This window comes from Euwallacea fornicatus, chromosome 35 (assembly GCF_040115645.1).
Source record: "Euwallacea fornicatus isolate EFF26 chromosome 35, ASM4011564v1, whole genome shotgun sequence".
NCBI lineage: Eukaryota > Metazoa > Arthropoda > Insecta > Coleoptera > Curculionidae > Euwallacea > Euwallacea fornicatus.
In genome coordinates, this window is record NC_089575.1 from 1,722,957 (window position 1) to 1,747,456 (window position 24,500).

The following is a 24,500-nucleotide window of genomic DNA, read 5'->3' on the forward strand; positions in this document are numbered from 1 at the left end:
TCAATTGGTGCTCTCAATCTCCCACGGTTATTTTTCCAAAGCAACCACGAACTTGTGGAGAATTCCAGCACCGAGTCAGATGGCAAGTCGCGCTTGCCCCTAAGATCAATGTCGACCTCAAATTTGGAATATACATCTCGTAAACTCTAGGAGGTGCAGAGAAAAGACCGAAAACCATTGGATTAAAAGCAAAAAGTACCGCCGACCCTAACTACAAAGCCATTTCCATATAGCCGTTTAAACCAATCGTGCGCAAGTACTGAACGAAAACAAGTTCAATGGTAACGTTAGCGGCACCTTAACAATACGCCCCTAAAGGCCAATGCAGGGTGGCTCAGAAGTTGGAGTTGTCCTTTCCCCAGCGAAAAGGGCTTCAAAAGATAAATTTGTTTTTTCCTCGACGCTTCTTCGAAATATAAAAATTGTTGCTGAATTAAAAAATGCATTTACCTGCAGGTTAAACAACAAAACGAAAAATCCAAAAATATTCAAAAAATTTAGTATTGATTGCAAATTACCAAAAAAAGACTCTTATTGGGCCAGTTTCCGTATCCGTCCTGCAAGATCTGCAAACGAGGAGGACAATTCCCAATTCGAAGCTTTTCAAAACTGGAACCGAATTCGTTGGAATTCTACTGTATGTCTTGAAAGCTTCGACTGGGGGTTTCACGTTGGGATTTTCAGTGCAACTCCCACACTCGCAAAATCTCAAAGTGTCCAAAAGTAACCGTCACACTCGAACTTGCAAAAGCTCCCTTTTTGAGCCGACGGAGCATATATTAAATCTGAGTCTCATTACAAAAGTCACGTGTGTACCTGTCCCAATTAAAGTGCACACGTGTCCTTTTAATACTGTTTTTCTAATGGTGGTGAATCCCTATAATTATGCGTCATAAAACCGATGATTGCCATTGGACACGTAAACGAGAACTACGCATTCGGTGTTCGGAAGAGTGAAGCACCCGACATAGATGCAGCGGGCTTCTGTAGGGAAAGTTGTTCCAAATCCATGCAAATCGTTAACTTAGTTCGAAGTCAGGGATGAGTCGAAAGGGCGGAAATTTCAAGCTTGCAGGCTCCTCGTTCGCAGCGTGGCCCGGAAGCTTCGTAAGACCGAGTGCAGCATGCTGAAGCATGAAATGACAGGGACAATCGGGTCAGGCATTCCTCATAAAACGTTGCTCGTTTTCTATCTACAGGACACCGGGCAATTTTTTTGCTCCTAGTGCCCTTTAGGCCGCTCGCCCGAGTGAAACGAATCAAATCAAACGATTTCCGTTGTAAATCAAAAAAACTAAATTGCGGCATTTAAACGTCGAATCCGCAAAGTTATACTGTGTTAAAAAAAAAAAAAATGCCCGGAGTCCGTCGCGCCTGACCCAGATTTGACGCAGTCTCCGCTCGAGCCCGAGAAGCTAGCTTAGGAATTTCCACCACGATCTCATCCAATATTTCCGAATTTCCCTCGTGCATTTGCTCCCTTTAAAGGCTCTCGAACCGGCCCGCAAACGCACGGGGGACACCCTATAGGGCCCTAGATAGAGATGTTGTGCCCCGATAACACTCGTGTAAAAACCATATAGAAATATATGGTCTATTTATGGCCATTGTCAGTGTTCGGTGCTGCACATTTTAACGTGTTTGTATATAGTGAGCTCGACAGAGACTGTTGAATGGCAGCATCCGAAGACCAACAGAGACAAAAGATCTCTTAAAAGTATCGGGTTACAGCCAGGCAGACAGCTGCTTTTAGAGTGGTGCGTGTAGAGCGTAGAATTGATGCTGGAAAGACAATACCGAATGCGAGGCACGATAATATTCCTCAGCACTTCAGCATTAGGACGAATATTACGTCTTAAAATCGATAATCGGGAAACAGACACCGCCCGCCTACCAACAACTCGATGATTAATCGATCCGCCCGATGGTACTTTGGCACCACGGGTTCCCATTATAATGGCCGTAAAGAGTGCGTCCACGGCCGGGGTTAGATGGTAATAGATCAGATCGGATCGGGCAGGATAATGTTTTAAATTGCCGTGTTAATTGAATATCTACGCCTGCCATAACTCATTTGAAACGATACCACCCCGATTATGGAGGAACCTCTTCGTGGTGGATATACGTTTTCAGACACGTGTGAGGAATAACTATTTATTATCTGCAGTATCGGCTTCATCTCAAAAAGTGAATTTAATAAATATTCAAATGGGTTTCTTTTGTGATGTTTCGGGAGCAATTAATTACCAGAGATAAGCAAGTTATGAATAACGCATCGGGGACCGGGGTGAGGGGCAAAGGGGCGACGGGTGAACCCGCGGGAGGGTTGGAACAAGTCCCGACGGGAGCCGGGTCGCGGAACCCGACCCGGCCGCGGTCTCTCGAATTTTCATATTCCGCTCGTTCTTACGTCCGAAAATCGACTTAAGCCTCCGGATACGTAGTCCCTTTCGATGGGACAGAAGGACGATTCGGTGGGGTTCGATCAGGCGTTAAATTAAAGCTTTTAGTTAACGACGCGTGTACATTAAAATTAAAATTCCAGGTAAAGCCGAACCGGCCCTGTGGTCGATAAAGGTGGGCGGTCCGAGTTTGACTTTTTATTTTATGGCTTTTGACAGTTTGCCCAACAAACAACTCGTTAGCCGCAAGTGTCCTCTTTTGCGGCCGAAATAGACTCATTTTCTAGACGATAATTGTCGGTGGGCCCTCCGGGCGCAGCCCCCTCAGAGCCGATCCGTGCCGTTAGTCGGTTCGACAATCGAAGTCCGGTTTTGATGACCGTTCACTTGCGAAAAATCGGCCTTTAAGCAGCGTCTCAAATTGATCGTCTCGACGAGCTCCACCGGCCCCAGCGGAATTTCAATGGTATCTCTTCTAGTTTCGGACATCGTCCAGTTTCACGGTTCCATCGAGGTCTCAGAGAGTGGCCTCGAAGTGCATTTTGGAACCTCGTTACCTGGAAACGATCGATCAATTCGATCGTTAGATCAGCAAAAAATCGGGGGCGTCCCGGGAGTCGGACAAGGAACCGCGTTTTTCACTAAAATCCGCTGTAGAAAATCAAAACGAGTGGGAGGCGCGTCAATGGAGGGTCGCACGGTGGTTCTTCGAAGCCGGGAAACCTCAGGCCTCCCCCAGAAGTCGGAAATTTTTCTTTATTAACTTCACAAGTGTTGAAACAGTTAAAACGTCGCCCCACGCCAATGAAGTGTCCTGAGGTGCCACTTCTGGCAGTCGTCCTTAAGGCGGGTGTTTTTATGTTAGAAACGCGGCAGGCAGATGAGTGCCAGTAGACTGGCAAAAATAGAGAAAAAAAATTATCTTAAATTTGCCAGCGTTAATCATGTACAGGGCGTTATCTAAGTGCGCGGCCAAACTTCAGGGAGTGGTCCTTAAGGCGATCCTAGGACAAAAACTGTTTTTAAACGTGGACGGGATGATGGTTCGTTTTCAAAATTTTCCTAAAAAACAGTTTTTTTCGCAAAAATCTTCGCCCGATTTTTGTCACTTTTTCACTGGCTTTTTTAAAACTTTAAATTTTTCCGTTTGCAATAAGCAACTAAAAATGCGACCAGCTGTGCAAGAAATTCAAAAGGCAAAAAAGTTCTAAGTATTTTTAGTGCGAAAAAGTTAAAAATTTTTTTTAAAAGTCGATGACACGTAAATAACAATAGTCCCAAATAACACCGCTAAATTTCAACAAAATCGACTGAGCATTATCAAAATTTTTCCAAAAAAAACCATTAAAAAAAAAAAGTTCGACACCCTGTATCTTGAAAACGAAATGTTACCAGACCCACATGTGTTTGTATAAACTTTTCGTTTGAGAACTGCTCAAGAAATCGCCCCTTAAAATCTCCACATATTACTTAAGTAACATTCTGTATATTTAGAAACAATAATGCGCCGCCAATGATTTTTTACATGGGGGGAGAGCGCTTCATTTTGATCAAATTAAGGATTTGTCACAGTAAAAAGACAGCCCAGAGGCGTATCATCGGAATGAAAACAACTTAACTGAATTTTCCACGTTAATGAATCTTCAGCATGTAGCTTCTCACCAAATTTCTCCTTCAATGCGGCAACGGCAGAGGCGTACAGAAATCGACAAGAGGACTTAGCGTCTCTCTTAATTCCTCAAGATATTAAATATAAAAGTGACTGACGTGGAAAAAGTGGATAAAAAGCAAACATTTGCCGGTGTTCGTGTAGGGTAATGCGGGTCTCATTGTTAAGCGCAACGCCGCCACTTATTAGTACCCGTGCGATATCGTTTCATCCTCTCAGATTGGGCCCTTCGATGCAAATAAGACATAAAAAATCATGGTAACTTCGCCACCATTTATTAGTACTTCATTAGCTCAAAAGAACTAATTGTAAGCAATTTTGGATGAAATAGAAAACGATGCGACATCGAGTCCTTTTAAGATTTAGTTTTAGCAAATTGTGCAGCCACCACGGTGAACATCAAAGACCTATCAGGTAACTAGCATATGCTCTCGTAATGTTACAGGACGTGGTATATGTACTGCGGACATGCGCAGTACGTGGTATATGTACTGCGGACATGCGCAGTACGTGGTATATGTACTGCGTACATGCGCAGTACGTGGTAGCTACATAGTGATATTTTTTTCAATTTAAACCTTAGAAAATGTATCACTTAACGAAGAAAAATCGAGATCCGTGCAGGTATGGCAAAACTTACTAAGTGGCCTAGGAGTGGTGGTAGGTGATACCTATTTGCCGCCATTGTTTAAGTTCGATAGTCGATACCTTGTAAATTTGCAGTAGTGAAGGCGGTAGAGGCTTCCAGAATTTAAATTATCAACATTGTAGAAATCTGTAGACCAATGAAGCTGAACAAAAATAGAATTATTCATGCTGTGCACGTTTAGTTTTCGAGATATGCACGTACAGGATGCCCAGAAACGTTGACGTAAATGAGTGTACGGTACTGGAGGATGCAAGAACAGAAAGATTTTACTAAATATATCTATATAAATAAAAGGTCTTGGTTGAAGCCTACAGAATATTTAAAATTTTAAATTGGTTTGAAATTGCTGCATGGAGAGGTCGGGGAGGCGACATTTCCATTAAAAATCTCTGCTCCACAGCTGCAGGTGTCGCCAGCTGCGTCTTGCCCAGATAAAAAAAATCGATTTCACCTTTCAATCAGTTGGGAACGAATTGGGAAATTTCGATAATCTGAACTCTTACGTCAAAACAGCATCGTGCAAACGCACCGTGTCTCCAACCGTTTTCGAAATATTTTTTATTGAATCTTCTGGTGCACGGTGCAGCTGGTGGAACCAATGAAACGTTGCACAAGCACCGTTTTTGACATGTTTACTGACACTCGTAATACTCATAATTAGTCGTAACTCTACTGCGTGACACAGAAAAGAGGACACTTCGTAGAAACAGTTTAATTTAAATCGTTTTTGTTGTGCGCGTTTGCGTGTATGTGGAAATGGAAAAAACGATTCGATTTTCAGCAATAATCGTCAATATATTTACGAGTGATCGGGAATTTTAGTTTTTATTTAAACTATAAAAATTGCAATAAAATATAAAAAAAACGTTATTGCAAAATATCGTTTATTGGTGCGTAGCGTGTTAAGAGGGTGCTCTTAGATTGGGCAAATATGCCCAGACGTAGAACGCAGCGAAATTTCCATTAATCGAGCGAAATGGAGAGAGGTCGAATAAAGGGTCGACGAGAAGCTAGTCGGTCATTCAGGGAAATCTCCTCCACATTGAACCATCAAAGGCAAACGCTGTAGTGTCAGGCGTAGTTCCGCGAAGAGCAAACGGGCGGAAGGAGAGGTACTGGACAATTCCGATGAACCACAGAACGCTGAGATCGCCGCCCTCAAATTTTGGCCCTAAGAGATGGGTTCGTCTCGTCGAGGACGCTGACGGACCAGCGGTCTGCGGAATACGGAAGACCCATTGGGATTCGAACCTTTTAATCGCTTTAAGGAGACTCGGACTGATTTCCCACCGTCCTAATCTCGATTTATCCCTCACCTTAAATCATCGTTAAAATCGACCGTAGTGGTGCAGAGAACAGATATATTGGAATTTGGAATGGGTTTAGCGACGGATCCAGGTTCTATTTGGGTACGCATGATGGTCGGGCAAGACTAAGGGTGAAAGACGGGATCCGCAGTTTACGACACGGAGGCGTGACCATCAGCCCGTTGGGGTGCCGTTGCGTGTGGTGGCAGGCCACCCTTGCGTTTCATCGGAAACAGTGCGACAGCCCAGCGATGCGTCTGAAAAGTCCTGGAAACTCTTGCTAATCCAGTTTTCCGGCGAGACAACGCGCGGCCGCACGTAGCTAGAGAGACTACGGACTTCTTTCAACAAAAACTCCGATCAATTTGCCACCTTGGCCACCTCGATCTCCAGACCTATCGCCAATTGAACATGTACATATAGGATGTTGTGGGTAGATGGTTGATTAATTCACCTAATTTTCCACAAACCCTGGCGGTGCTACGTCATCCTGTCCAGTTAGCCTGAAATGAGAACCCCCAAGAGAACATCGATCACCTCATTACATCAATGCCTAGACGTGTACAGGAATGTATAAGACACCGCGGAGGCCCGACGAATTACGGTTTTTTCGTTTTTAGCGGTTAAATTCGTTGAATTATTTAATGAATTATTTGTTTTAGCGCAAGAAATGTGCGTGCGAAAAATTATTTAAATAAAACTGTGTATCACACGGTATATATTAACTCTCGGCTCGTTGTGAGAATTATGGTTTCTATTTATGTATATATCAACAAATAAAGAAAAGGAAAGAGAGAGAGAGAGTGAGAGAGAGAGAGAGAGAGAGAGAGAAAGAGAGAGAGAAAGAGAGAGGGAGAGAGAAAAAAGAGAAACCATCGTAAAAATAGTTGTCGACGCTCATTTTGGTTAATTTTTGTACTGCAGTAAGACGTAGCCGGTGTCTCCCATCAGCTAGTTGTTCAAAAACAATGTTTCGGCTACACCCTGTAGAAGAACTAGTGGAGAGAGCGAGAGAGAGCGAAGTTACCGCGAACCGCACTTCCAAAACTCCTGATACCATTCTTTTTCCAAGTCTCTCTAGCAATTTTTCAATACCCCAAGAGGAGGACCGCGTACCTCTTATCACCAACATATATTTTCAGAAGGGCGAGACCAGTTATTAAAATCTCGAATGTTTCCAATCAGCATAGATATTGGTCAGGCAGTTATAAATACTTCACCGGGACGATTTTCAATCCGACCATGCCTGCGTGTGGCTCCATAAATAAGAGCGAAAAGGTGGGCAAACGCACCTATTACAGAATAAATAAATAATTAAATAAATAACCGCTTGTTAGCGAAGTGTGTGGTTGAGGAGGAACTGGGACCGACTATGCGATGCCCACGGTCCAGAGAGAGAGCGCGAGGTGATAAATAAGCTCGGTAACAAGATGTTGTTACTCAGAGTACCCCCTGGGGTGAAAAACAGAACCGCTCGCTCTGTTTCAGGCGCAGTTTTACCAACGCTTTTTATTGAGTTACGACGCATAAAATAATTAGCTTTACCGAGTACAGATTTATATTTTCGATGTGATTAGCCTTCAAGAGAAAAAATCTGCACGAGAATGTTTCGGTTTCGGCGATGCCTAACAAGACAACGGCCCATCACGAATTTGAATTCTTACACCCATGTGGGCGTTTAAAGGTGGCGGTGTAAATAACGGCGAACATCGACACTCAGGTAGATACAGGCGAAGGAGGTGTTGTGCTCTTCGGCTATCAACAATCTATAACAACCCATAATGAGTAGCCGCTGCGGCGAATTGATTATGATTAATCACGGACAGCTTGCTAAAGTACCACCTCGACTGGGAGCAACGAGAACGTGTCAAACACGCCAGCGAGCCTAGGAGAAGCAACACTAAGTGGTCATTATACAGTGCCATATTACAGTCATCTTTTCCACTGCTGGCTTAGCTACAGCTTCGCCAGATCTCTCCGCTCTAGTCGAATCGACCAGAAACATTTCGCTAGATTCCCCGCCCTAGTTCGATAGAATTAGGAAAAATACGCCGAATTTTTCCGCTCTGCGGACTTTCTTCGTGGGAATTCGCTTACGACCATCTAACCTCATTTGAACTGCCTCGCCATAAGTTTGAGCTGCGGTGGCTCTAAAAGATCCGATCCAAGAAACGCTGTTGTTAGAGAAATTTGCCATAATTTTACAACTGTAATATATTGTTCATGGAAAGTTGTTTAAGGTTCGCCTTAACTTCCACTTAGAAGCAATGACCTTTGGAGCGTCCGGATCGCTGCAATTAAAGGACCGCTTTTTACCTCTCAGTTAAAGATATTTAAATTAAACTTTCATTATCGCCAAATCAAACGTGTCGAGTTAAAACTGAACTTATTTACGGTTCCGGTTGTGTATGTAACGTGCGATTAATTAAAATTAATTTCATAATAAATATTAAGACACTTTCCAATTTGAACTTTTGAGCTATCTTCGGAATAACTCGTCGAAATTCACTGAGCTTTTGGATTCATCGGTGTCATATGTGTCATCGGTGTCATATGTGTCATCGGTGTCATATGTGTCATCGCTGTCATATGTGTAATCTCTGTCATATGTGTCATCTCTGTCATATGTGTCATCGTTGTCATATGTGTTATCGCTGTCATCGCCATAACGCCTTCTTTCGTTCTGTATTTTATTTATTTTAATGGGTGATCATAAAAAAGACTCGCGCTAGGAGATGAACAGTAAAGTTAGGGCTGTTGATTGGGCGTTTACTACCAGGCATCAAACATTTGGTAACAGATAAATTTATCTAAAACGTGCTTCTGATACTTTAAGTCCTGCTTGAGGTTTTTCTCCAATGCCGTGTACCGAGTGTCCCAAACTTTATGTCACAGCAATTATTTCAAAACCTCGTGGTGATGGAGAAACAGCTTAAATACCGGAGATCAGACGCAGGCAGAGGAATAGCCCGGACAAAAACGTACGGCATGACTCAGACACCGAGGACTCTGTGAAGGACGCAACTTTTTCATTTCAACGGAAATCCGTTTTGTATTTTCATATTTTTGGAGGTTTTTTAACACTAATACCCACCCTATTGCGAATTTCAACTGTTTGTTAAATTACGGCTCTTTTGCACATGGTAACTTCCGAATATCTTGGATTGTGGCAAAACATCCGAAAGTTGTCGAAAATTTGTGAGATGTTACGATTGTCGTGCCGATTTGTTATGGACAATTACGACAGGAATGTGAAAGCCACGTTGCCACAGCTCGAACGCTCGGAAGTTACCACGGTGGGAAGCGCAGGAAGTGCCTTATTTCAAACATCTGTATCCGAGTTAAAACAATCGAAGCTCCGAATAGGCCCCACCCTATACAAAATATTATTAAAATTAAAGGAGAATTTAAAATAAAAAAGTTGAAATATAACGCATTTTCTGACATATTTTGCACGTTCAAAATCAGGTCCGTCCAACGCCCCTGTCTCAACCCCCTAACTTTTGTATTTATGCTCTTAGTCAATCTGTCACGCTGCACTATATTACATTAATCACGTCAATATCATCGATCCAAACGGTATATTTGTATTTCTTACGATGAGACTTTTTAAAAAGACATGCGAAAATTGACAGTAGAAACGTCAAATATGTCCTACGTCAAAACTGTCACTTAAATCATGCTAATTTGACTTTTAATTGAAGTCAAAGTTCAACTTCAGTTGAAATAACTAACTTGGGAGCCATAAGCTGCGCAAGCGTAATTACAAATAAAACGTCCTAAATCAGTCAAGGATCGACGTTGTTCAAATTTTTAATTACCATCGCCGCGCCATTTGTTACTGTCTTCAGTGCTGTCCATCGCTGTACACCACTCCAACTGGTCCCTGATCATCTGGCCATCTTCGCTCATCTCGTGGGGCTCTTAATAAAAACAAAAAAAAATCGATGGTCCTCCTGTCACTTTGTATAAAAAATTTCAAAGAATGCCTGGATACAATCGGCCAGACCCAACGTTCTGGTCTCGGAAATTGAACAAGAAAGGGCTATTCAGTTGAACGGTTGTGACTTGAGATGAGGGAGTTTTCGTAGATATGTTCTCGTGTTTAACCCTGATTCAGGGATAAATATACCTCCGTGTGTTAACAAGCGCAGTGTTTTCGTAAAAATTGGGGCCGTACAAAGTGCAAAATCGGCGCCGTAAAGTAAATGTTCGATTTAGAAAAAAATTATTTTTACCGTCTTAAAAGCTTTTCCAAGGGAATAAATTTAGTTGAACCTGAAAAATCTCCCGTATTCATGTCTTACGCCACTGTATAAACAAGGTATACTATTCCACTTTAAGCTACTAATTCCCGAACCAAAGTGTCACAGAGTCATGTTATACTCAAGCGGTCTCTCTCAAAATTTCTTTACGTGCCTTGCAGCTATCATTCTTCCTCTTTAAAAAAAGCATAAAACCATCGGACGTAAAGAGAGAACCAAAGCACCAACCGGCCATCAGATTAAAATCAGGCAACAGCTATCTGGACACAAATTTGTCGAGAATTTTTAGGTGTTTTATTTAGTGCGGTTCATGCCCAGCGGGTGGTTATTGTGGAGGTTATTTACACCCTTTATTTCCTTATAAATTATGTAGTGATTTTATCTGGTAAACATAAGGCCATACATTATAGCCCGGGCTGTAAATTTTACGGGGCAATAAAATTAATTTCTTCGGGGACTATTAGACGATGATTTATCGGGAACGGCATATAGTTTAATGAGTTATAGACAACTGCTGTCATATTTTAGACGGCGAAATGTCGTCACGAAAGGACGAGAAGATCACTAAGGAACGTCCTTTTAGAAATAGTAGATTGCTCAGCGGCGACCCCACCCTCGGAGCGCGAAGCGCCGCCGTCACTGCCGAACCGTCCCTTAAAAGCGACACGGACATCCGCATGGACATCGCCGTCGACACCTTCCCGAAAATCCCGCCTTTGCGCCTAATCTTAGACATCGGGGCGCAGTTGAGATACGTAGATAGAGACTTAGGAAAAAGTCTACCAAGAACCATAGACGACGGTGAACTTTTCCCTTTGGACGAAAGCTTCGAGTTAGCCCCAACGCTAACTCTCTAATGCAGTTCGCCTGTACTGCGTCCAACCTTGCCCCGTGACCTCACACACGTTTAAACGTCCTCTATGTCACTGTACAACCGATGTGCGTTGTCCTCACTGTGATGCTGTCGGATGTGAAGCGTCGCATGTGCGCAACGCTACAGAGCAACGGCAAATCAGCTGCTGCGTCGTCCAATTCCAAGATCGCATCTACAGCTCCTTCGGGAGAGGTGCCAAAAGGGCGGCCTTGGGAAAATGCCATCAGGCTTTCCACAGATTTTGACGAAATCGATGATGAAGCGAGTTTCGACGTTGAAAATGGGGTGCAGGTGGGGGCGCCAAGTCGGAAGTTCAATCGCATGAAGAGGAACGCACTGCTCGGTGCCGGTAATAAAGAGTTTGCAGCCCAAATCCGCACTTACCGATGAACTGGTTTTGGAGACTATTTTACCCTCAAGACCAAGAAACCTAAAGCTCATGACGCGTTTCGGGGGGAGTCTCGGGAGACCCGCAATACGAAAAACAAGGGAGAAATCCCTCCCCACCTCAATTTAGCGAAAGTGTTGGACGTTGCAGCCTCTTATATCTTGCGATTGCAACGCTGCGAATTGTAGCCCCAGCGCAGAAAGCGTCACTTCGCGACCCTCGGACGGTCGAGAAAGCCGCGAAGGACGTGTTATTGGTCTCCGATTTTGTACCGAAGCCGGAAATCGGCCTCCAATGGGGCGAGGCGAAAAGGTGGACTCCGTGGAGAAGAGCGCTGATAGAGCAGAACAAAAAGCAAAAAAGGTAAAGCGTCGGTTATGAAAGAGGGCGGCAATTTGAACAATCGACTATCTCTAAGCATCTCCTTCGGAACCACGTTTTGAAGACTGTGACAAGGAGAGAAAGCCGGCAACTTCCAGGTGGAGACATCGAAGGCTTGGAGATGGAGCTGCAAGAGAGAATACAAATTCAACACGTTCCCGAATGAAATAATCGCAGGTGACTTGCGCCAACACACAATGCCAGAGATCGTCTAGGACTCGAATAAACGCTGAATGAAATGTCGTGACGTAATGAACCTCCCTCCTCCTCGTCCTCGTAGCCTCACGAACTCAATCAGTACTTCCGCTGCTTTGCTGATGAATTCGCGAACCATCGCGAAGAGCCTGATTTAAAAAAAAAATCGTTTCAACGAGGAATGATTTCTGACGTATTCGTTTGATTTCTCACAAGCATGCGCAATGGCCTGGTTTGCATTCGAACGAATATTCTTTAAGTCGATTCTCTTCAATTTATAACCCCAAATCCTGAGCACAAATGCGCACTCCTCCATTACGCCGCTTTGCCAACAGATGGGCGTCGGGTCCAAGGAGCTGAGTCATGTGCAAGTGCTGAATTTACTGATTAAAAAGTCAAAATCGACCGATAGCTAGAGTACGTGCTCTATCCGTTTCGTCGAAAGTGCTGCAGGCCTGATGGCAAGGCGGTTGCATTTGATATGGCCAAAAAGGCTTTGCAATACATGGCAGAACAAGGCTAATCGTCTTAGATCGGCGATCGCGATTGCTCCGTTCTTCAGAGCTGCAGTGCTTTAGTTGAAGAAGTGCTGGCCATGTGAACGATTTACTAACGCCGATGAGATACGCTAAAAAAGGATTATGAGCATGAGCTGGAGCACACCGGGGATGGCGGGGACGTTGAGGCAACGAAATTCAGTTGCGTTATGTATATTTTTCGTATGACGAAAGTACCGAGTTTGAGACTTCAGAACGAAGTGGATCTCTAACCAGCAACATTCCCGAGAGCCCCGCCCCTGAATTGCACATTACGTCGAATTTACTTTTTCTTCTCTTCATCCAGTTTTGATTTTCCGGAACTGAACTGGACGATCAGAGTTCCGTAAAAACCGTGGAAGAAAGTGTGAGAGGGAGAAAACCAGCCTGAAGAAAATCTAAAGATTAACTTCGCCGAGAGGGCAGATCGAACGTCCGAAAAGCTCAGAAATCTCTCGTCAGAGTTTCAAATTTGGTACTAAACAGTTACATCTATCTGCCCACCTAAACCAAATTCCAATCCGAATTCGGGTGCGTTGCCCCACCCCGGCCACACCCTCCCGCACCAAGGTGAACTAAAAACACCCGGTGAAAACTACTTGAAAGTAGTCAAATCGATTGACACGGGCCGAAACGTCCACTTCGGAGTCTGCGAATCGATCTTGCCCATCCATTGCGTCTACGCACGTTGCTCAACCCCCCTTCTTCAGCAAATACCAAACCGCCAGGAAGCCGATTTCGCTGTCCTGCAAACGTCCCCGAATCCCCCGTGCCCGGCTTTGCTGGACGAAATAGGACAGGCGAGCGCCGTGGGATGCTTCGACGAGGCCGACTTTGAGGACGTTTGACTGGTCCAATCCGAAGCTGCGAGGTCCCGCGAGGGCGACCAATGCGTCTCGCGAGTTGCGAAGACCGAACTCGAGGACGAGGGCTCGACGAGGCACGGTCCGAATCAGCCGGAGCTAAAACCGTGCGATATTCGTCGAAATCTTCGTGGGACAATACAGGAAGTGTTCGAAAGCTTGACCCCTTTATCGTCCTCCATTATTTCCTGGGTAGGTATAAAATTCTGCTGCAAGGCAACGCGTTTCGCGCTTATCGCATCTCTCGATCGAAATGGAATAATGGAAAGGGTTCGCACCTTCCGTCGTTATCTAAATCCCCAGGGCTACGCTATTCTCGAGTAGCCGAGTGTTATATTTTATCAAGATCATAAATAAATCTTGTCCGTGCAAAGGTGGCCGAAGAAAGGTATGCAAATAAAGCATACCATAACGGCCTACGTGCAAACAAAGGCAAAACATTGAAACAACTCTAAATTAGAATGAAACCGGAGAACCCCTTGATTCAAAAGAAGTTATGAGACCCAAATCAAAGTTTCATTTTTGACATCTTCCTCATCATAGTCAACCCTTTCAGTTCCGCGTTTGCAATTCGATATCGCTCCGAGTGTACAGGAAGAGTTGGCCCTAATGAAGGTCCATGGGAACTGGTGTAACCTTTTGAAAATAACTTGTAGATTAACGTTAAAACGTGGTTTAAAAAAAATCGTATTGTTCGCCGGGTACGGGAGCAGGAAGGTGTTTGCGTATCTCCTCTGGGATTAATCTATTAGTGGTTTAAATTAAAATTGTTTAAAAAAAAAACACTGATAATGCATGCAACAATGGATTTTCCACGTTTTAAAACTGTGTATTAACCTGCTAAATGTGTGTATCAGTAGATTACATTATCAGGATTAACGTGTGGTAAGTCGGAATTTCGAGGGTTGTCCCGACGCGCAGCTCGGCCACGGACGGGGCTTCCTTCCCAGATACAGGGTGTCAGTGCTAAAAAAAGGCTTCCCTACAAGTCCCAAGGGTTTACGGGATGTTCAGCCGAAAGTCGGACCACGCGGACGTGGTTTACGGCTGCACAACTATACCGGGTGTTGAAAAAATAGCGTAAAATATCTGAAGAGCTAAACTTGCGGAGCAAAACAAGCAAAAAAGTCTTGGCGAATGTGCAGGGTGTTCCAGTTTCTAGCAGCAGGACTTTGACAGTCGATAGAAGACCTTTTCTTAAGATGAAAACGTTATTTAAATGTATATTGAAAACGGCTCGGTTTTTGAGATACAGGGTGGCAAACTTGATTTTTTCCCATTTTTTTAAAAATAATTCGCGCAAATATTAAGATGCGGCCGTGAAATTTTGGATTTTTCGCGGTGCCGAATTTATATTTGTTAAGGTTTTCGTCAAATTCACAGAGGGCGCCATATGAAACACGCTACCGAATGCTCAAAATATGATCACTTTTTTGAGCCTCCTTGCAGCAACTTTTTCTGAACCATAGTGGATTCCCCGTTCATTTTTTCCGAAAAATGGTACTCTCGCTATGAATTGCTAAAAGTCACTGTTTTCGAGATATTTCAAATTTCGTCCCTGGCAGTACGACCCGCTACCACAGGGGAGTTGGGACTCGATAGTAAATAGCTTATTTCGCCAATTTCTACACGTCTAATAAACGTTAAAATATTTTTTTCATTCATTTATCCTCGTCATTAATATTATGATTATTGCATTTAACATGATTTATTTACTACGTTACTAGTGTTAGTACAACTCCCCTGCGGAAGCAGGCCGTACTACCACGAGCCAAATTCAAAATATTTCGAAAACAGTCACTTGTAGCAATTTATCGCAAGAGTACCATTGTTCGGAAAAAAATAAACGGGGAATCTATTATGATAAAAAAAAAAAAAGTTGCTACAAGGGGAGTCAAAAAAGTTGTCATAATTTGAACTTTCACTAGTATGTTGCATGTGGCGCCCTCTGTGAATTTGACGAAGATTTTAACAAATAGAAATTCGGCACTGTGGAAAATTCCAAAATACCAAATTTCACGGTTGATCTTAAAAATCGCGCAAATTATTAAAAAAAAAAAAATGAAAAAAAAGTCGAGTTTTCCCTCCAGTATCTCAAAAACCGAGCCGTTTTCAATATACATTTAAATAACATTTTCATCTTAAGAACAGGTCTTCCATCGACTGTCAAAGTCCTGCTACTATAAACTGGAACGCCCAGTAGATTCGCGAAGTAGCGGTGTGCGAGATATGGAACGTTCCTGTTTTTTGAGACATTTATTTGCGATTATTTATTGCTTGTTCATTACGTGCAACTGAACAAAAGTCACTCTCTCTTTTCCTCCATTTTTTATTTTGCGAAAAGTTATATTTTCTTATCATGGAATAAACGTTACGTATCTGACTGTCTCTGTGGCTGCGGCTATCGCTGTTTGTTCGAACAGAGAATTAACCGACACGCGTTTCGTATACCGTCGCACTGTGTGGTAATGGCATAAGCGTGACGTCTTCACGCTGAAGCTTATCCAAATCGTCAGATTCCTTCACATCGTATGTTTGGAAGAATTCATCGAAGATTGCGCGATTCTGGTTCATCGAGCGGCCAATGCTTTTCGTCCGGAAGACCAAGGCCGGTGTCCGGTCCTGTGACAGAAGAAGACATTCTAGCACGGACAGAGCATAATCCGAGGGGGAGTGTGCGGCGAACGTTAGCCGCGATAGGAATTAATTCTTCTTTTATCTGTACCATGTTCAACGAGTACAGATCTTAAATCCACTCGATCGTCTGGCACGTATGAATTTCTATCGTTGATTTCTACACAATGATCCTGAAGATCCCCGTTTTCTTGCCAATATTCGTTTCACTGATGGCACACGAAATGAAATTGTTAATATTCTGCATGTGTCGATCGCCGAAAATCTCCACGCTCTAATAGAATCTGGACACCAGACACAATTTCCATTAAACATTTAGATGGATGTTGTAGACAACAGGTTTCTCTACGGGACGTTCGGAACGACTCATGATCGGGATCTCAGTGACGATAAGAGATACGAGGTCGGTTAAAAGGGGGCGCAAGTTGGAACTCAATAAAATGTCTTTTCGAAATTTGAAAAATTCCGGTTATTTCCTGAGATATTTGAAAAGAAACGAAATTTTGAAAAAAAACTTTATTTTCTTTACTGACGTTATTTGAGGAGATAATAAAAAACGAATGATACATCAGAACTAGCACTTCTTCTCTTCTACTACCTGGTGATATCGTATTACAAATCTGACGTTTAGATTCCCTGTAATCGCCATCAACTCGGCTTTTCCTTATGGGCGCCATCTTGGATTTTTATATTTTTAAATTGATTTTTTTCGATTACGACGATGTGTCTCACGTTAACGTTCAGTATTTCAGTTTGATCAAAACGTAAAAAGAATTGATTTTCCTAAGAGCGCTTTGGAAACAATGACAAAGACATATATTGACACACTGACATAATCGATATGTCAGTTGTCTTAGATTGCCGAACCGTCATTTCCCTGAATATTTATTTATTTGTATTTTTTAAGTTAGTTTTTAAGTAAATAAATTTCAGAAAGCGTTTGTGTGCGATACATTATTTCATGAAAATCAAGTTTTCTAAAGCATTCTTAGCAAAATCAGTTTTGTCGATGATCTGATAAAAGTGAAACGCTGGACTTTAACCTGAAATGGATTGTTGTGATCAGAAAATATAATTTAATTTAAAAATACACAAATCCAAAATGGCACCCATAAGAAAAAACCAAGCAGGTGATGGTTGTGCGAAATCTAAACGTGAAATTTCAAACACGATATCGTCACTGCAGAAGAAAAAAATCGCAATTACGGTATGTGACTCGTTTTTAATCATCTCCCGAAATAACATCAGTAGAGAAAAGAAATGTTTTTTCAAAATTTCGTTTTTTTTCCAAATATCTCGGGAAATAATCAGAATTTTTCAAAATTTAAAAGGACACTTTCTTGAGCTCCAATTTGCGTAATGAAAATTAAGTTGGGCGTAAATAGTCACAGAAAAAAGTAGATGAGTGGCGAAATTGAGTAAAGAATGAGGTTGAATTTTAAAATATGAATCAAAGGCGACACATAGGTTCAACCGTAAGAAATTCACAATATTTCCTTGACTGTAAGATCAATCTCTTCTGCGTGGAAGAAGCATGCGCACTTACTCGAGAACCAAGTGGGACCGGGGAACCACGAGCGAGGCAATTTTCTAAGTAACGAAATAGTATTTTTCCATAGGTGACATATTTAAGTGAAGTAAGCATTTTTGGTACAAAGATAATATCATGGAAGCGATGTGATTCCCTATCTCTATGGAAAATATCATTTAGGTAAAGCTCAGCATGCCGGTAATTTAATCCCTAATCGCTGAAACTAAAATTGGAACCGATGATAAAAGAGAAAAAACTCGAAAGAAAGTTCGACAACTTCGCACATTTAAATCCGGGAAATAATCCGAATCTTCAACTTTACCGCACTTGTACCGCAAAAGTTTCGCTCTTTGTCGCACGTAAAGCCCGACGAAGCGAGTCGGATATTTTGACGTGGATGTTTCACAATGGATCGACATTTGACAATTCATTAACACGATACGGTCGTTTTCGGTTAATAGTCAAATTTGCGCTTACTTAAGTAAGTTTTGTACGGATCGGATTTTTTCATCAACTAGATTCCCGGGAAAAAAATTATTCATGACGTCATATTCGCCATTTTAACGGCGGCAGTCGAGCTCCAGCAACGGGCGTTCCTCATACAACGAGTCAGAAAAACTGCCATTTGGTACAAAGGACAGATTCCGGATTCGAATTGCACAAAGTACCGATTTCATCACTTGTTTAACGTAAGATTTTTCTAATCTGGATTTCAACCATCTCGCGGATTTCTTTGCACCAAACCGTGGAAGGTAAACTGTTTCGAAACTTCAAAGGATCGTGAAAAGTGCCAAATTTAAATATCGAAATTGGCAAAAAGGAGGATTCGAACGTGTTCTTGGTTCGGAAATACAAAATAACCAAGAAAAGGGGAAATATGGTCGAGTTACGAAAGGTACCTAAGTACCTTTTAAAGGTGTTTAAAATCGAAAATGGTATCAAAATTTTAACATTTTGGAAATGACCGAAGTCGTTGTTGAACTGTTTAAGAAGGACAAAAGGTGCGAAGATTTGTAAGGTTTTATTCGCAATTTGTTGTTGGTGCGGGTCCGGCAGGTGATGGAAGAGAGGATGTGGGTTGTTTAATTAAATTTTTTAAACATTCGCCTTCGCCTCGGGCCTCTCTTGGACAAAATGGTGCCGGATCGTGAACGACGAGAGGCGAATTAGTAGCGCCGTGTACTGCAGCTCGAGATTGTTGCTAAAACGTATTGTTTAAAATTTAATTTTATTCGCGGGCATCTTGAAAAGAAAAATTTAACATTAAATCTATGCACGCACGTATATTATTACAACAGTTCACGTGATTCACGTAACTTCCATTACAACATGACTGGACTATTTCGTTGTTTGTAATTTCACGAACTTGGGAATCAACTGGGGTGGACCCGTAAAATTTCTATCTCTAAGTGGCGGTATCAAACGAACAAAATTAACGTTGTTTAAATGGTGCGCCTTATTGTTTTAACGAACACATATAAAGTGTCAAGTCAGTTGATTGACAGACAGTCAAGTCAGTTGATTGGCAGACAGTCAAGTCAGTTGATTGACAGACAGTCAAGTCAGTTGATTGACAGACAGTCAAGTCAGTTGATTGGCGGACAGTCAAGTTAATTGATTGTGACAGGCAGTCAAGTTAACGAATCGACAGTGAATCATTGGAAAATATATATTTGAGCCGTTGTTGTTCACCAAATATAGTTGAAGAGCTGCAAAATACCTTTTTCCATGAATAATTACTATATCCTGGAATCAAGTCCAGAACCAAGTTTAATTATATGAAAATTCATTAAGAAATATTACTAGGAGTAACAATGATTTCCCTTCGAATTTGCTGTTTATGTGAGTAAACAGTAAAAAAAGGAAATTAGAAACGATGCTGACCGCAGAACAGTTCCGGCTACCATTTTACAGCGGACCATAATGATTGTTTCAGTATTTCATAGTTCAGGTTAATTAAATCTCGTAAAAGGTTCACTGATTTATGCGCACTGCTTATACAGAGATAGCAAGCTAAGTGGCCGAATGCTGCCACCCTGTAAGCCCCTTATTGCCGCTTCGCTGCGGATCACCATTAAAATCACCATCGCCATCATCATTAGCACCTTCAAAGCCCCCACCGCCATTTATTATAAGCTATCAAAAATTCCCATAATCAACTTTTTAATTTCCTCTAATAATCTTGCAACTGCAAATTAACAAATTAAAAGATAATATATTTCTTCCCATCATCGATAAGCCATGCACTTCCTATCCTCGGACTTCTCGTTTGTAATTCGCCCCGGGATATGACTACAAGAAGCGGATAATAGAAAATTAGCACTCTGAGTAACAAACATATGAACAACATTAATTCGAAAAACCAGTCGCCGATTGGTCGTCTTCGGTTGGGGACCACGCCCCAATGGTCTCAGCGACCCACCTCGCAGCGCTACGCCCCGAAGTGGCTTTCTAAATAGGAAGTCTGAAAACTGGTTTCAAAACGGCAGTTGCTGCGCGATCTCGTAAGGGACTGCTGCATTGTAGCTGAGTTTAAACTGTAAGTGTCTGGGAGTTGGTCTAAACTAAAGAGGCCAATTTCCGCGTTGGAGCGCGTTCCTTACGCAACGGACTAAAATTAGGCCCCCCCAGACCGACGGTCCTGATTTATCTTTGTGTTAGTGCCAGTTAGAAGTTCGGTTTGCAGCGCGTATTGTTTGTTTTCAGTGATTTTGGTGTTTGGGCCCTGTGTTTATCAGGTAAATAGATCAAAAAGTTTATTGACTGTTGGGAAAAAGGTCCTTCGGGAGGTACCGCCAAAGACCATTGTGTTTGAGAGACAAAAGTAGCCCGAGTGGTTGGAATTTAAGACAATTCTGCTTAAAGATAATGGGATAAGTAACGCGTTCTGTAAGGCGCCGGAGCCCGAGTGGAACACATTTTTGTGAGAAACACGGCCCCCGTGCTGTAACCGAAAGTCGGCACCGATGGTTGCAGAAAACTACCCCCCGTGGGAAACGTGAAACTGTTAATTCTAGATAATCGTCTTTGGAGTACCTGCTGACAGTAGAAAATCGAAAATTAAGTCGTACTTGTGACACCATAGAAAATAGTCTAAATGCTCACTAATGTGCATCTATCAAAGGCATTCCGTGCCGGTTTCGTAATCAAAAAAAGTGATTTCGCCAACTCCGTCACTCGAAGTCCAAAAGTTTCAGTTTAATTAACTCAATTCCGTCCTCAAACGCAGCCATTTGGTAAACTGACATTAATTAAATCCTACTTGAGGGTGTACGTGTATTTTGGGTCGCCTAAGCTCAAATAATGTTTAGACTGGCGTTGGCTGCGTTTACACCGGAAACCTTCTCTCCCAGGGGAAGTGCTTCGGCATCCCAAGATCGCAGATCGTAATTTATCGTCTCCGCGTTAAACGTGGCAGACATTTAGTGACCGATACATTAAACAACATTAATCAAACCCTTCTTAAACGTACGCGCATTCCGGATCACCTAAGTCGAGTGAACGTTTTAAAACTAAAATTTACAGCACCTGCACTAGCGAAAAATATTTCTTGTCGGAGAAGGGTTTTATGGGAGAAACGTTTTACGGAATGGAAGAATGCGATGCGGTTTCCATTGAAGAGCGAAAAAAATACAGCAACAATACGAGATTTTTGCAATAACCAACTGTCGGGGGGCACAACTACTGGACGCGCTGAAACGTCCCGTGGCGCTTCCATGACGATTCATGGACGCGTGACCTTTTTACGTTCAGCTTCAAATCGACTTTTACGCATCACCGTTTGATAAGAAGACTTTAATTAAACCTTCCATTAACGTACATTTATTGTCGGTGCCTAAGTGGGACGGATATTTAAGATTAGAATTCACGACGTTTAATTTGTTTCTTGAGGAAACGCGTTTACAGCGCAAAAACTCGAAATTAATCCGATACCTACGCATTTGGTAACGCGGCATTAATTATACCCTCCGCACATGCACATGCGCGCCATACGGGCCGTCCGAGGGAACGGGCACACAAGCCAAAATTGCTCGTGTAATTAGAGCTAAAATACTTAATAATAAATATACAGGGTGTTTCCTAACTACGTGTAAAAAATTTAAAGGCGCAATCGTCGACTGATTTTGAGTCGAAAATGTCTGATAAACGTATGTTCGCAGATGCCTTGTTTCCGAGATACGGGGTGTTGGAATGTGACAAGAAGAAGAGATTTTATTTCCAAAATGACGCAATTTGGGTGTTTGAATTTTAGAAAGGACAATTCCGGGGTTTTCTTCAATACGTCTTAAGATTTCTTCCTCCACTTCTGGCGTTCGACGTGTTGTTGGCTTTCCTCCTCCTGGAGTTTTCACAAGAGATCCTGTATCGCAAAGACGTCGAAAAAGGTTTTTAAAGGTTTGGTGGTTGGGAGCTTGGTGGTCTGGAAACCTTTCCATGTAAGTGCGCCTCGCTGCCAAACACTCACCATCGGCAAGGCCGTAAACGAAAACCATATTGGCCATTTCTTGATTGGTGCAATTAGGCACTTGAAAAATTTTCAAAACTGAGGTATAATCTGATTTTTGGGACACAGAACTGAATTCTTTCACTTTAGAGAGTAAAACACCAAAATAACACTGACTATCTTGTTTATAGTAGTGGAAGTAGAAAAAAACACTAACAATAAACAAGTTAGTAAATACCACCAAACCTTCAGAAACCTTTTTCAACGTCTTTCAGTCAACACCCTGTATCTTGGAAACAAGGCATTTGCGGACATATGTTTATCAGACATTTTTGACTCAAAATCAGTCGGGGATTGCGCCTTTAAATTTTTCACACGTAGTTAGGAAACACCCCGTATAACGAACATCTCCAAAAGCGCGTACGTGTGGGGATCGCCTGGTAGATAATACTTGTGTATGTGTATAATAATGTGGAAGGACATGTAGACTAAAGTTGACCTCGTTTACACTGGCACATGTGGTCCTTTGGGACCTGCGTCCGTTTAGCCTCATACGGAATATTCAGGAAATCAAGTTATGGATCAAATGATTTCGTTTTGATACCTCAGTCCTTACAGCTTCGAAGTATCAACTTTTAAAGCCGTACTGCGTTATCAGTATTACATGCAGAATCCAATGCTAATCTTCGGATATCTGGAATAGAAGCCGATCTTACCTTAAATACCCCGGTTAGGCGATTCTAACCCGCATTCTATTTACAGTGGCAAATCTCCCGAGATTAATTTCGTCGATTTTCACGAGATTACATGTGACAAATATTTTCTTTATGAAATTTCACTCAATGTTAAATAAGCGTTAGGAAAGTTGTTGGTCAGATTAGAAATCTATCGGCGAAAATCTTTGTATATTGTGTATAAGCAACAGATTAAATAGCAATTTTAGCTTATGAAGATGGATGGCTGAATCGGGATTAAATTTCGATTTAGATGCCGGAATGGGTAAAACTGGCGATAATCCCACTTTTGCGATTTTTAATGGTGATCTAATTAAAAGCGTTCCGATGTTGATAAAATCGACACTTCACCAAAAGTCGCCGATCGAGACACTTCAATTTTTAAGTGTTTTAGTTTTTAATAACCGTTAAAAGCAAAGGTTAAGGCTGTGTTTTTGTGTTAAAAAAGTATCGCGTTCGAAGGTAAGAAAACGAGAATATTTCACCCGGGAAAGGGAAATAGAAAAACTTGCGATTTGAACCCCCGCGCGAAGATTCCTTCAAATGCCCCTTAAAAAAAAAAAAAAAAAAAAAAAAAAAAAAAAAAAAAAAAAACAATTTAAAATCGAATTTTCGACCGAAAGCGGTCGTCAGTGGTACGGTCGTGATGCTGCAAAATTCGGATCTTCGATCGAACCTCCCGTTTTAATGCTGCCGCTCTCAATCGGCCCGATTCGACTCGTCCGAGCTACTCGATTTCGCCTCAGGACCCAGCAAAGTCACCTATTACGCATCTTCCACTAATTGAAAAAATACATTACTAAAATCGTCAGATGCACGAGTGCCGTGGAAGTGCCATTACGAACGTCTAGAATCTGCACTGAACCTAATGCACTTGGTTGCTGGAAGGTCAGCCAAGAATCGTACCGCACTACGTGACAATCTCGCAAATATACTTTTGATAACAGTTCGTCTTTGTCACTTTCAAATTGCCCGAGCCGCCGTCTTCGTCGCACTCGAAGACCGGTCAAAAGCGTCATGTTAATTAGACAATTGAGCATCCCCAGGTTGCCGTTCGGTCTTGAAACGTCGCAACGTCTTGATTTTCGGTGGCGGCAGGTCGCCTTCAGTAGATTTTTGTAACGATAAGTGGTTCCTGAGACGAATGAAGGGACGCTTTGACGTGGACTGAAGCGTCGGTGTTTCGGCCATTTTCTTTCGTGCCGCGAAGACTTTGGACGGAAATATTATTTAATTCCAGAGATGCGACGGACAGCGAGCGGATCGCTCGCGTTTGATTTTCAGGCCGGAGATGCGGCCGATAAGACGATCGGCTCGGTCATAGATTTTCTACACGTGTTCAACAACAACAAGAGTAAGGAGATCATCTACTGCATCTATGGGGCCGACGTGTTGAGGTTCTGTCGGCTTCGCCGAGGACCCAACGTGCATGGAGATTTCCGTTGCTTTTGGGAAAACTGGCTAGATTTCGAAGTTATCAGGACATGGCGCTCGGACATCTGTAGCTGGTTCCTGTTCGCTCGTTATTTAATTTCTACTGCTCTTCGTGAAGCTACCAGCACCTTTATAAGTTATGCACTTTCACTCGTGCCGAAGCGTTACCGAGAACGGCGATTGCACGTGAATAG

At 42.4% G+C, this 24,500-nt stretch overlaps 1 protein-coding gene and 1 long non-coding RNA gene across 4 annotated transcripts in view; one reads left to right on the plus strand and one right to left on the minus strand.

The window, feature by feature from the left end:
- The window catches only part of LOC136348773 (homeobox protein six1-like), a 114,379-nt gene that overhangs the window by 66,680 nt on the left and 23,199 nt on the right, over positions 1 to 24,500 (plus strand). The window contains exon 1 of one of the 3 annotated variants that reach the window (XM_066299910.1): positions 20,217 to 20,432. The exons of 1 other annotated variant lie outside the window; for it this stretch is intronic. The gene's annotated coding sequence lies outside the window, so the exon portion shown is untranslated. Of the gene's footprint in view, positions 1 to 20,216; positions 20,433 to 23,199; positions 23,335 to 24,500 lie in introns of those variants that run through there. One more of the 3 variants, XM_066299911.1, reaches the window with a different exon arrangement.
- On the minus strand, positions 19,852 to 20,172 carry LOC136348779 (uncharacterized). Its single transcript, XR_010733718.1, has 2 exons — positions 20,043 to 20,172; positions 19,852 to 19,986 (listed from the first exon to the last, which is right to left on the minus strand). It is a non-coding gene; the product is annotated as an uncharacterized lncRNA (long non-coding RNA).